Source organism: Silene latifolia, chromosome 11 (genome assembly GCF_048544455.1).
Source record: "Silene latifolia isolate original U9 population chromosome 11, ASM4854445v1, whole genome shotgun sequence".
NCBI classification, from domain to species: domain Eukaryota; kingdom Viridiplantae; phylum Streptophyta; class Magnoliopsida; order Caryophyllales; family Caryophyllaceae; genus Silene; species Silene latifolia.
The window spans coordinates 55,830,360-55,844,762 of NC_133536.1; the positions used below are offsets into that span (position 1 = coordinate 55,830,360).

The following is a 14,403-nucleotide window of genomic DNA, read 5'->3' on the forward strand; positions in this document are numbered from 1 at the left end:
CCGGGCGTCTTTAGCACGGGATGGGCGGATTTGGTGATTTCTGCTCGGGCGTCTTGTGGGGAAGACTGGCGGATTGGTCTCGGGACGCTCGGATTCTGGGCTGTGTATTTATCTTTCCCTTCTGTCTAGCAATCCGAGCGTCTTGAGGGGAAGACGGGCGGATTGTTGGGAAGACGAGCGGATTGTTGGAAAGACGGGCATCTTCAGTCTCGGGACGAGCGGATTGGCGAACAACTTCTTTGTTGGAGCTCGGATTGTAAAACGGACGTCATTTTCTCATCCGGACTCCTATTGGAGTGATTCAAAAGCCTAGATCACTTGTTTTTTCGACTCCGTTCCATCTAGCATATTTTTAGAGCCAAAGGAGCAACCCTTGGTTCGGTTTTCGAGCGATTTCTTCTTGTAATGCCTTCCCTCTCGTCATTCTTACTTTTAACCCTTTGATCCTTCTATATACACTTTATTCCTACATCTTTGGTCATCATTCTTGCCTCCTCTTCATACTAGTCCATCTAATATCATCAATAAGCTTCCAAATATGCACGAAAGACGAGAATTTCCGCCTTATTATCTTCTGTCCTACAAAACATACGAAATGCACTAGGAAAGCAAAATAGAAAGCATTTGACGGATAAAATGGCTATGGAATGTTATAATAGTATGAAAAATAGGCTCAATTAGGGGACTAAATGTGCCCAAATAATTTTCACATCACATTGATATGTGCATTTTATATAGCCTTTTTAAGTCTCTTATGCACGTATTTCAATGCGGATCCCGTAGTTTTAAGTTACGAAATGTCCCAACTATTCTACTTTGGTACGTTTGGCTTTAATTGCAGGAATGGACCTGAAAGTAGCGGAATTGAGCCTTCTACGGTCCCTTTAGCTTGCATTTAGGAGATGAGAGGAATCGAAGCGGAAATGCTACTGTCTTGGGATGCGTGAAGCGGTTTCGGAAGCTAAATCAATGAGTCATAGCTGACTTCAGTGGTAATTCACTCGATCGAGACTATGTTGTGCTCGATCGAGAACTTTGGGTGAAGAGAAGACTTCGATCGAATGCTTTATGTGTTCGATCGTGAGGTGCTATTATGGAGGTCCTCGATCGAGTAGTTTAGTTACTCGTTTTAGAGGTTTGGTTGGATTCTTCCTCAATCGAAAAGATTGAAGATGCTCGATCGAGTGTTTTGAGATCTGACGTGAGATTTTCTCGCGTAAACTTATTTTCTAGATATTTTAAGTTCTATTTAGGTAAAATAAATATCTCTCCTATAAATAGGAGAGACTTAATTAGGTTTCGGGGGTCCTTTTTTTTACCCTTTTCGGTTGAACGTTGCTTTGCTCTTCCGATATTTGCGGATCTCGTTTGTGTAATCTTTCTCTTACTCTCTTTCTATTTCATTTAATTCTCTTTTGCACATCTCTTTCTATCATGTTTGTTCTTGCTTTATCTTTCATTCTTGTTTTATATACATTTATGCTTAGCTAATTCTCTAATGCTAGGATTAGGGGAGCCATGGTAGTAAAACGATGATGCGATAATTGGTTTAGAAGGTTTGTTGTGAGAATTTTTTGATAGCAATAAAACTGTAATTATTAGGTCTAATGCATGCAACTGAAGTAATTAAACTGGTTAAATTCAGACCTAGATCGAGAGATTGGAATGAACAGACCTGTTATTAGCAATAGAATACTCTAATGAGGGCGAGAGCTAAGTTAGTAGTATTTTAGGGCGGATAGCGGACCGAGAGCACATTTCCACTACCCTTATCACATTAGACCGACTGACCTACCTTTAGCTGATTTGTGTAATATCATGGTGAACCGACATCCTGGCATCTCTGTCTCTATATTGTTGTTTTCTTTACTTGCTTTAATTTAGTTCCTTAGTTTAGTTTAAACAACTCAGACCCCGTACTTTATGACCGTAGACAGACTGAATAACGAGTAGATAGTGACCGCCTCCTTGTGGATACGATACCCGACTTGCCTCTGCTTCATTAGTTAGAACCTGTTGGTTTTATTTTTGATAGGGTTGCGACAGCCCTATCATTCATATTGTGAACACTAGAAGAACAATCAAGCACTTTCTTATTAACGTAAGATAGACAAAAACCGAGTATTTAACGGTACTCAATTGAGTTACTGTAACACCCCCATATACTAACCTGACCTACCAAGGACCACCCTAGCATATAACGATGCTACAATCTCGGTTGTCCGAGATAAGTATATCAAAAGTGACCATCCAAGAACAATTATTTAAGTATAATGTTAACTGAATAGATCGTATAAAACTGGAAACCAAAGTAGTAAGAACATAAATCCAAATATAACAAAACCAAGTATCTAAAACTCGTGATAGCGGAAGTTAAGACTGTAAGTGATGACATCCCATCCTCGTGTTCACAGCTAATATGAATCATCACCTGTTATAATCTACTCACCATCCCCGAATGGATCACCACAGTTTTATATAACATAAACGGGGTCAGTTCACTAAATAATCAAGATAAGTCGTCACAAAGGAAGCAACCAAATCAATCCAAATAAATTGTATAACAATTCTCCCAACTCCATTAGTATCCAGTAACCGGCTACACACCTAAGTGTGTAGCCCTGCTAAATTACCCATCACAACAGGTAATCCTCACCGCCAGTGGGGGACCGTAGCCATGCCCACCTAAGCCCCGCTCATCGCAACGATCAATAACCCATGTTCATTAATGTGCATATCCCCCTTGTGACGGGAACCAGAAGGGGCGAATCAAGGGCGTGAAGCCATTCCCGAATGATGACTTCACTCAGCTGAGGACGCACCTAGCAAACATATACAAACAACAACCAATCCAACAACCAAGAAAGACAATTCCAATAATGATACTAAACATGCCAATACAACAATCAATCCGTCTTAAATAAATTAAACAGGCAACTGAGTAGGAAACCTTACCTTATCACTCATCCGAAACACAAGCACACAACGGAAGCTAGAATTGTTCCTCTACAAATCCTTCACCTAACAACAATCACAACAATTTTAATCACAAACATGCCAACCAACCCTTTTTCCAAATAAAATCACTAGGACAAAACCCTAAAACATAAATCTAATCAAGATATACGAAATTAGTGACTTACCGATGAAACCAATGCAAAAGAGGTGAACGAAAGACTCACAAACGATCAATTGCCTTGGAAGTGATTAAGGATGATTATAGGAGTGAAGAACGTAGTTAGGTTTTGGAAAAAAATGATTAGAAACTCTTAAACGCGATTTATATATTCTTTAATCACCCTTGATCAAACCGCGGAAATTAATCCCGTCAGACCGGTTAGTCGGTCGAGTACCGGGAGTACTCGGCCGAGTACCCCTTACTTGGCTGAGTATTACACTACTCAGCCGATTGTTTCTGAGCAGTAGCCTGAACAGAAAACACACGACACCTTACTCGGCCGAGTTAGCCCTATTCGGCCGAGTAAGCTAGACTCAAAAAACCGTGGTATTATAGTCTTCCCTCCTTAAAAATGAGTCCCCGAAGTTCACACCCTTACCTACATGGAAAGCACACAAACCACTCCACCAACCATCACCACACAACTCTCATCCTCCATCCTCGACACTAAATCACCCAACAACGCCTAACGCCTACCTAAACACGCAGCTCACAACATAGCATCAACCATAGAGTAGCCCACCTAACTCCATAACTCTATCGAATACCAACACACAAGTGCCGCCAACTAATCATATATTTTTAAATCATTTTATTTGCTAATCATCAAACCAAACAAACCAAACCAATCGTTATCGATCTTGATAGAAGTCTACTCATAGTATTTCATAGCGCAATTCCCGTCTCCTTGTGTTCAACCCCTCGTAACCCAACTAGTACTAGATCCTTAGCTATTCCTTCCCCTTATCACCATCTCATGTCACTGATAACCAACTATAACGTTAACATCGATAACCATTCCCAGTTCTAAGGCTCTCTGTCTGTCTGTCTGTCTCTCTGTCTCTCTCTCTGTCTCTCTCTCTCTCTCTCTCTCTCTCTCTCTCTCTAATTCCACGCTTATAATCATTCCGCACACCACCTAACATATACCACAAAATTCTAAACATAAACACTACTACCACTCTCCAACATTACCGCACAACCACATTCTTTTCTATTCACGTACCTAACCTGACCACCTAACTCACGACCCAAAATTGTTACACACACACTTGATCCTCAAATTCCCCTTTTATTGTCATCAAACTCGCCCATAACTTACCATGATACTAATTCCCAAACACTTCATACTTACTGCTCCGATAAAAGACTATGAACCAACCGTAACTTCCAGCTCAGTACCCACTTGTTCTGCTAATTACTTGCCACAACTATGACAAAAAAAGTCGCATATAACATAAGATCGAAAGTGTTCCAACCACCTCCCACAACTATGTTTCTTCAATAAGGTAGCACTGTAACTATGACAACATCGACCACATGTGCAACTCTCTTCTATATTATACTCTACTCTCACCCACAAGTCAAAATACAGGAAATAGCAGTAAATAGAACAACATTCCATATACCCATACTTGAGTGACATAATCTTTCAAAAGTTCATCTAGCAAGTAACCCACCTACTCCACCACAACCGATGACGGCATCACAACACTGCCACCAACAGCCGCACTGCAGCGCGAAAGTACCTGCTTCACAACACGGAGTACCGTACCCGAATCGCAACCCGGAACACAACAACCATATTAGTAATAATAAACAGTGTCCCAACACAACGATCATCTCACGACTCATCCATCCACACAACATGTTACAGGGAGTAAACAGATAACAACTTTATGAATATCGTATCATACCACAACTCATGAGGTCAGAACCTCACACAATTACTTACACACATCATAGATGTAATACTCTGTATTTATATTTTTATAAAATAATATTATATTGTATTTATAAGAATTATATTTGAGAGGGAATAATGAAAAAATAATAATTATAGGATGATAATAATAATAATAATAATAATAATAATAATAATAATAACAATAATAATAATAATAATAATAATAACAATAACAATAATAATAATAATAATAATAATAATAATAATAATAATAATAATAATAATAATAATAATAATAATACGATATACTAAACGTGTATTATATACGTATACCGCACTCACCTTATATATGCCCTACCTTATCCACCCAAATCCTTATCCTTTTGTAATCTCATAAAATCCACCACCCATCTTAAGAGAGAAATAAGAGGAAGAGAAAAGAGAAGGAGAATTTCGTCCCTCCGCCCCGAGTTCGTAAGGTAAAACCGTCTCACTAGTTTTTATATTATTTTATTTAACCCGCCTCGACCTTGACCCACCATAGACCGCCGTTGTTCACCCAATTTAGGGGTTTGACCGAGTTTATATTTTGGATTATAGTTGTTTTGTGCGACGGTCTTAAGACGGATTTTTAACCCACCTTTAGTGGTTTTTTTGGGCTGACCTTGGGTGGGTCGTGTCGAGGGGAGTGAGGAGGTCATACTGGTGGTCTTGGGTGGTGGGCTAGGTGGCTGTAGGTGGCGGAATCGGGGGTAAAAGGAGGGTGCATGACTGTTATTGTTGATGGTTGTTGTTGTTATTTTTGAGTATGAGTACCGTGGGAGAGTCGTGTATGGTGGTGGGCTTGTATGGCGACCACCGTGTCTAGGTAGGACGACAACGGTGTGGTTGGTGGTGGCCATAGTGGTGCGAGGGTAGGGTCGTGCGAGTTGAGGATGGTTGTTGGTTGTTGTCATTAGTTGTTGTTGTTGTTGTCGTGGGTCGTTTGGTGTTGTGGGGCCGTGAGTGCGGTGGCTAATGGTGGCTGGGGGTTGGCCGATGGTGGCAGCAGCTGGTGGTGGCTGCCATGGGTGAGGAAGGAGTCACGGGTGTGAGTGAGTCAGGTCAAACCTCGTTTAGCGGGATATGTGAGTCGAGATTTGAATTTAATTATATAATTATATTAATTCGTATTTAATTAGAATAGATTAGTTAGTAATTTATCATATTTAATTATCTTGTTTAGGAGACGCTTTTGTGAGACGGATTTATGAGACGGATCTTGGTGTATCGAGTAGCTTGCGGAGATTTGCTAAAAGGTAGGTTTATCTTACTCAGTTTGATTATGTATTTAATTGTTAAATGAGTCGTTTGTCATTTAATTGCATTAGATAAGTCTGTTTTTTTTGGTGCTATCATTAGATAAGTCTGTAATTGGCATGTGATACGGTATCTTGCATATTTGTGTTATTTCATATGTCGGAGGGTATGTTTGGCTATTTGTTGTTGTGGAGACGGAAGGCGGTTGGGAGACCGTCTTCCGCTTGAGTCGCCTCTCGGAGTTTCCCGCTCCAAGAGGGATGTGCACATTAATGACTTGAGTTTGGAGGGACACGTGTTGTGAGGCACGACGTCTGGCAGGGGACCTGAGTCGCTCTTGTGCCCGGTACCACCGACGTGTTCGGAGTACCTTGTGTGAGTGCGGTGTTGTGGACATGTTCTTGGCACCAATGTTTGTGGGTACGTCTGGGCGTGTCCCGGTACCGGCATGACGGTTGGATAATTTGTGTCATTCATATCATGGTCATGTGGTTGACTCACACACTTGAGTTGTGTTACACTTTGTTTATCGTTACTGATGTTTGTGTGTTTGTGTAATTGTCACCTATCTCTTTTGGGGTGGCCTGTGTCGATCCATATGATGTCCTTTGGTCATATGTGGAGCAGGTTCAGTAAAGGTTGTTTGGATAGCACGTGGAAGACGGGACGAGCTTGATGAGTCACGAGACGAGTATAGTTGGCTAGAGAGTATAGTTGTCACGAGTTGTACCTTTATTCATTTATTTACGTTTATGTAATTCACTAAACATTATATTTATTTATAAAATATTCATTTATAGAAGTTTTTAAACACTACCTCGGGAAACCGAGATGGTAACGTGATACCAGTCGTTGTGAGTACCAAAAATAAATTTATAATTCCAACTACTACTAATGACAGTGGCAGTCGGGTCGAACCACAGAGAGGCAGATGTAATCAATAGTTGTCTGATATTTAGTCTAAGGTAAAAAGTGTGGGGGTTGATTTGATTTGGTCTATAGCTAATAGCAAAGAAAGACAATAAACTAAATAAACGGATAGAACAGATAAAAGAAGGGGTACTAGGATGGTCGGTTCACTATAGTTTCGGCGGCAGCGTACTAAGCAGGTCTAAATCAAACACATGAGGCGGGAAAACAAGAGGTCCTCTCGGTCCACTCTTAACAGATAGCATCTTTCGATCTCGCTATAAGTCCCTAATATCACTAATACTGACTCTCGTCCTGAGAAGTGACTAATAATCTAAACTTTACCTATCTTTCGATCTTAGCATAGTTTAGTCATTTTAATTGGTGATCTAACAACTGTCCCTATCTCTCGATCTAATGGGTCAGTCAAATCTTAAACATTCAACTAGTCGTGTGCACTCGATTCATCGAATAAAGAATTAAAACAATTAAAACGAAGGTAAAACCTCACGTGGCCAGTCGATCGACCAGGTATGGCGGTCGATCGACTGACACGCGATTTCAGTCCATGTTAATTCTACGCCGCCTAATCCTACAGTTCCCCTACATCCTAGCACAAGCAATTTAGCTACTCATACTGAAATTAAAGGCAACAATAAAATTGGCTAAATAAACTACAGAATTCATGATTAATATGGAGAAATAAACAATTAACATAAGACGGCAATTCGGCTTTGGGGAAACTGATCTAGCAATTCTACAACTACGAATGAATGCAAAATAACTGATTAAAACCAGAGAATACCGTGTGAATTGCGAAGGAAAAGAACAAGTCGAATGCCAAAGTGAATTGTATTCAATCCCGAATTAATCCTTGAAACCTAATTATTGATAAACTAAAACTGTCTACTAAACTTGAATAAAAATAAGATACTTATTTTGAAAACTCATGTTGCGTTATATAGGAAAAGTACGCAACTATTATTTCTAAACCTAATAACTCATGGGCTTGATAAATCTCGATCTTTTAATTCTCGTCTGAAGTAGCGACTTGGTCGATCGACTAAGGATGGCAGTCGATCGACTACTCTGAACTGAACAGTAGCTACTGGAACCCGTGGGTTGGTCGATCGATCGAAGTAGCTGACACTTGACTTCTAACTTCTCGTGGATTTGTCTTTTGGGCCTTGAAATGCGCACCAAGCTCGTTCCTTAAGTTAATACTTCACGTCAAATGCAATGCAAGATACTCGGGGACGGATTTAGCTTGATTTCCGCTGAATTCTTCACATTTCTGCAATAATGTACAAAAACACGAAAATAGACGGAAACAGGGGAAATGGCAGCTTAAACTACACAAATGAGCTCTGAAATGCGTGTAAAATAGGGTGTAAAACATCATATAAATGACACGCATCAAACTTCCCCAAACCAAATCCTTGCTTGTCCCCAAGAAAGAACAAGACTCGATTTAAAGACCTAATGGAACGAGTTCAATCTCAGAGCGAATTGCAAACTGTAAAGCCTAAACCATTTTAATGCAACAACCAACAATAAATTTAGCGTATGAATCATGCAAACGAATTATAAGGTCGTTAAGAACTGCTGAACCGTCAACCATAGAGACTTATCAAATTGGACTCTCACGGGTCGCTCATATCACACATAAGCACAGGTGAATATATAAGAGGATAGAAAGAATTCATTTTGTAGAGACTCTCACCTAACTACGACCTATAAGAACATGCCTGCAGTACAATATGAAAGTAATCTCTATGACCGTACATATGCATTCCAACCAACAAATGACCATGACACATGCCGAGGTATATATGGGATATGTGAGGTATGGGTAAGAAGGGGCAAAACAATTATGGAAAAGTGGAGGTATAGGTGATCAAGCTAGTACCCAAACGGAACCATATGGCAACATCCAACTTCTTGCTCATAAGTCAATAAAACGGTGCTATTAGAAAGCACAGATCTCACAATCTCCAAAATAATAGTAATCAATGAACTCCCCATAAGATACTAATGCAACATGGGAGCAAAAATCGCCGTAAGATAAAGGCTTGAATTATGCGAATTGATTTCTTTTCGGACCCCAGTCGATCGACCAAGTAGAGCAGTCGATCGACCGTTTTGAACAGTACAACATTCGTTTTTTTTTTCTTTCTTTCTCGAATCATTGTTTTTATATTTCTTTTTCTTTTTCTTTGTTTCCTTTCAACTTTTTCCCTCCTTCATACTTTTTAACCAACTAAATCTCAATAAGAGCATATGCCACCAAAAACTAAGTAACAATCCCAAGAACATAGACTACTAGCTTGACAAGAGCAGGCTAAGTGTAGGATGTAGTAATGGGACAAAAAGGCTGTTTTTGGCAGTGTGAAGCTTATGGGCAAAACGAATAAAGGGAAACCTCTACCACATGTGTCAACAAACCACAAACCGAATGCATACAAGTATTAAGCAGATTAAGTTCATATTTATGCACATTAATGTAACATGTCTCATAAGGAGTAACTACTCACATCCTAAATAAACTGGTCATGAATGACACCAGTTATAAGCTCTAAACCTCATAAATATGATGTAGTTTGCCAAAAATCTAAGTCAAGTCTCAAGTTCAGCAAGATATATTAACGAAAACTCGTAGATTATGCATATGATTCTACTAATAACATGTTAATTTGCAAGGCTTAGGCGTAAACAAATGCAAATGCAATGTCATCATGGAAATACTACCGTTCCGACTCAACCTATATGCTAAAATAAACGTGCATTTTTGTTTGAATTTTTGAAATTTTTTCAATTTTTTTGGATTTTCTGTATATATAGCAAATGAAATAAACAATGCAAAACAAAAATGTAGACGTGAATGCAAGCAAATGATATGCGACGCAAAACCCTTCCCCAAACCAAATCGCACAATGTCCCCATTATGCAAAATCATGTAGTGAAAGAAAAGAGAAACGAGAATTTGCGTAAAATAAAGACGACATGAAGTGGAAATCGGGAACTCACAAGACTTTAAGCGCAGCAAAGGAAACCTCCCCAAACCAGCGTAAGCTAGGAGGTTTCAGTAGCCAGCAGTGCTACCAATAAGTACCTGAAAGACAAACAAATACCACGCATAAAAACCAGAAAGCAATAAAGAAGCGATATTTTGTGCATAATTGAGAAAAATAGAAGAAATAAATAATGATGGAAAATAATGGTGGAGTAGAAAACTCCCTCGATTCCGCAAATCGACCAAACAGAGCAGGGGAGAGGTTGTGAATAAGTACAGCAGTGCAGGGCGGTCGATCGACCACATCACTCAGTCGATCGACCAAGGCGAAAGGAACAGTAGTTCCTGGGAACTACAGACCAGTCGATCGACTATGCAGTCCAGTCGATCGACTGGAAATACTGCTGTAACTTCTGATTTCTTCGTATTTGCTCAATTACTTGAGCTAATGAGGTCTAAAAACCGGCAATTGCACAATAATACGCGCCCAAAAATTGCGCAAAACCCAAAGTAACCATCTAAAGAGTTTAAAAACCTAAGCAAACGTAAACGGCGAAGTTTCGTGCACACAAAACAATAAATAAAAAGGTTCAACGAAAGCAAATAAAATGTAAATGTTTTAAAGAAGTCTCAATCAACTAATAGTTGATCAAGAACGGGCACAGAATGGCCCACTTCGTCGGCTTCTGGCTACAAGAGGTAGCCTCAATAGTGCTCATCTTCTCAGCTGCACTCTCACTTCCATCGTCTGCAAGACTAAACGGGTCAACATGTCGGACATCATCCCAAGCAATCACCTCTTCGGACTCGTCGGAATCCAGATCAGACTCTGTTGCCTTGACCGGCTCATCTTCAACCTCCTCATCAGTGCCATAGCTAAGGCAACCAAGACCGCCTCGTGAAATGATTGGCTCCTTCACAGCTGGAGCAACATGCGACTCTTCCTTCCCTAAACCAGCTCCTGTAATATCAAAAATAGACGAATCTTCCTCCAATTTGCTCCCAGTCTGGGGCGGAGGGGTTACGACAGGAATAGGAATAGAGACAGGCATATCAGGAATCACAAAGAAGGATTTCTTTTCAGAAACCGTATTGCAAGTCACAGGCCACATGGGGTCTTTCTTCTTAGCAGGTTGGGCAAAAACAATGGAATGCTACCCTACTTTGAAGGTCAAGGTTCCCGAACCAACATCTATGATCGCACCAAAGCGGTGTGCGTAAATGGTCTACCTAGTATGATAGGAATATGGGCATCCTCAGGCATATCAAGTACAACGAAGTCTACAGGGAAGAAGAACTTTCCTATTTGCACGGGAATGTCTTCTAAGACTCCTATAGGCTGGACCGCAGATCGGTCAGCCATCTGTACTGTCATGTCGGTCACTGCGAACCTAGTTAATTTCAGCTTTCTAGCAAGACTCAAGGGCATTACACTTATACTGGCTCCTAAGTCACATAATGCCTTCTCAATAGAAAAGGTACCAATGCTACAAGGAACGGAGAAGCTACCTGGGTCTTCTAGCTTATGGGGTGCAGTGTGGGTTAGATAAGAACATGATTCTTTAGTAAGTGCGACAGTATGCACAGTTTCAAGTGACCGCTTTTTAGATACAAGTTGTTTCATGAATTTAGTATAAGCAGGCACTTGGTTTACTAACTCGAGAAAAGGAACTTGTACATTCAAGCTACGAATAACTTTTTCAAATTTATTGAAAGATACTTGTTCCTTCGTCGGCACTAATCTTTCTGGATATGGGGCTGTAAGAAGTAACTTAGCCATCTCCTCTAAATCTCGCATGCCGGCATCCGTGGACTTAGGCTGAAAGTCCACCACCTTCTCCTTGTTGAAGCGTGAGCCCTCTTCAGGCCGTCTCAAATGTGAGCCATTGACCGACATTAGGTCGAACTTCGGAACCGGGACTGACCCATCAACACTCGGGTCCTGCCCTAATATTTTCGGGACTGTCGTACCCCGAAACAAATGATCCCTCAAGTTATCGGGCATTGGAGGACGAAAAGGCTCACTATCAGCAGCGTCCTCAGTCGATCGACCATGTTGCTCAGTCGATCGACTGAGTTCTACAGTTCCAGAAGCTGTTTATTTGCGCGCTTCAGTCGATCGACCGGGTATGTCGGTCGATCGACTGATATACCTGGTAGACGCCTTTTTCTTTCCTTTGTTCATTCCAGCTTTGTTTCGACTCAGTTTCGCCCCATCTTTTTCAGCATTGTCCTCGACCATAGCAGGCCCCTCCAAGGTGGACCCGCTCCTCAAAGTGATGGCATTAAGGGTCTCCTTTTGGTCAGTTTGAGTCGGTAAGTGTCCCGGAGCTCGAGTTGTGTTCTTGCTAGCCAATTGAGCAATTTGGCTCTCTAGTAGTTTCATCCCGGCCTCTCTAGCTTGGGACTCCTTTTGCAACATATTCTTCAATTCAGCAAACTCAGAATTTTGGGATTGTTGCTGCTGCGGTACATAGGGAGGTTTTTGAAATTGTTGTTGCTTATGAGGAGGCACATAAGTCTGCTGCTGCTGCTGCTGTGGAGGTTGAGTCGGATTCAGGACATTCTGGCTACTCCACCTCAAGTTGGGATGGACATTCGGCTCATAGTACGTGTTTGTCTGCCTGTAATGTTGAAAGGCAGCACAAGACTCGAAGGGACTAGGATAATTTTCTGCAACATGTCCCTCAGCTCCACATCTTCTACAGACGAAAGGACCGTCTGAAACATCATTCACATGATACATCCCTCCTTTTGAAGTTCCTCCCAACTCGTATTTGTCAAACCTCGCCGTGAGACCCTCTAATGCAGCTACAGAAGGGGATTCAGCACTCCTCCTCTGATTGCCTCTCGAATTCCCATATTCAGCTTTATGGGTGGCTAAGTCATCAATGATCTTCCACCCCTTAGTCTCTCCCATATTTTCAGCAAATCGGCCATTGGCTGCAGCATCCAAAATAGCTCTCTGATCGTCATACAGCCCGTTATAGAATTGATTGCAAAGACTCCATTTTTCGAACCCATGGTGCGGAATGGTTCGCACCAGCTTCTTAAAACGGACCCATGCTTCATGAAAGTTCTCATCAGGTCCCTGTTTAAAGCTCGTGACCTGAGCTCTAATGGCATTCGTCTTCGAGGCAGAGAAGTATTTCTTGTAGAATGCCAAGGCCAAAGAATTCCAGTCGGTGATCCCATGAGCGGCTCGATCCAGATCTCTGTACCACTCCCTTGCAGCATCGCGGAGTGAGAATATAAACATGGTCTCCTTTATCTGGTCCTGGGTCACACCGGTCGGTGGGGGTATAGAGCAGCAATAATCGATAAATATCTCCATATGCTTGGCTGCATCTTCATTTGCAGCACCCCCGAACTGGTTCCTCTCAACTAAGTTGATATAGGAAGGCTTCGATTCGAATTTCCTATCAGCTCCAGGTAATTCGAACCCCTTGTATAGATTTGCAGCTGTCGGCTATGAATGACTTGCTATAGTTGCTTCTTCAGCCATGATTGGAATTTCTGGAGATGTGACTGTCTCAGCTGAAGAAGTAGAAGCAGGAGATGTAGGTGGATCCTCTTCGAACAGCTCGTTCTCGTAGTAACTAGACAGAGTACTCAGCTCTTCCTCTGTCGGCAATACCCTTGATGATCGTCTCAACTCACGCAAGGATTTCTCAATCTCAGGATTGAACGGTACTAGTTCACCACCCTGTGACCTGCGTATAAGAAGAAGCTACAAAAAGAATATAAGAAAAGTTTAAGGAACGGATGTCCCTTAAACTAAGAAAGACTAAATAAAAAAAACAACTAAAAATTAGAACAATTGCCTCCCCGGCAACGGCGCCAAAATTTGATACCCGTCGTTGTGAGTACCAAAAATAAATTTATAATTCCAACTACTACTAATGACAGTGGCAGTCGGGTCGAACCACAGAGAGGCAGATGTAATCAATAGTTGTCTGATATTTAGTCTAAGGTAACAAGTGTGGGAGTTGATTTGATTAGTCTATAGCTAATAGAAAAGAAAGACAATAAACTAAATAAACGGATAGAACAGATAAAAGAAGGGGTACTAGGATGGTCGGTTCACTATAGTTTCGGCGGCAGCGTACTAAGCAGGTCTAAATTAAACACATGAGGCGGGAAAACAAGAGGTCCTCTCGGTCCACTCTTAACAGATAGCATATTTCGATTTCGCTATAAGTCCCTAATATCACTAATACTGACTCTCGTCCTGAGAAGTGACTAATAATCTAAACTTTACCTATCTTTCGATCTTAGCATAGTTTAGTCATTTTAATTGGTGATCTAACAACTGTC

At 41.0% G+C, this 14,403-nt stretch overlaps 1 non-coding gene across 1 annotated transcript; it reads left to right on the forward strand.

Moving 5' to 3' along the window:
- The first annotated feature begins 13,103 nt into the window (after nt 1-13,103).
- LOC141616228 (small nucleolar RNA R71) lies at nt 13,104-13,210 on the forward strand. The gene has a single exon (XR_012530585.1). It is a non-coding gene; the product is annotated as a small nucleolar RNA R71 (small nucleolar RNA).
- The last annotated feature ends 1,193 nt before the right edge of the window (nt 13,211-14,403 follow it).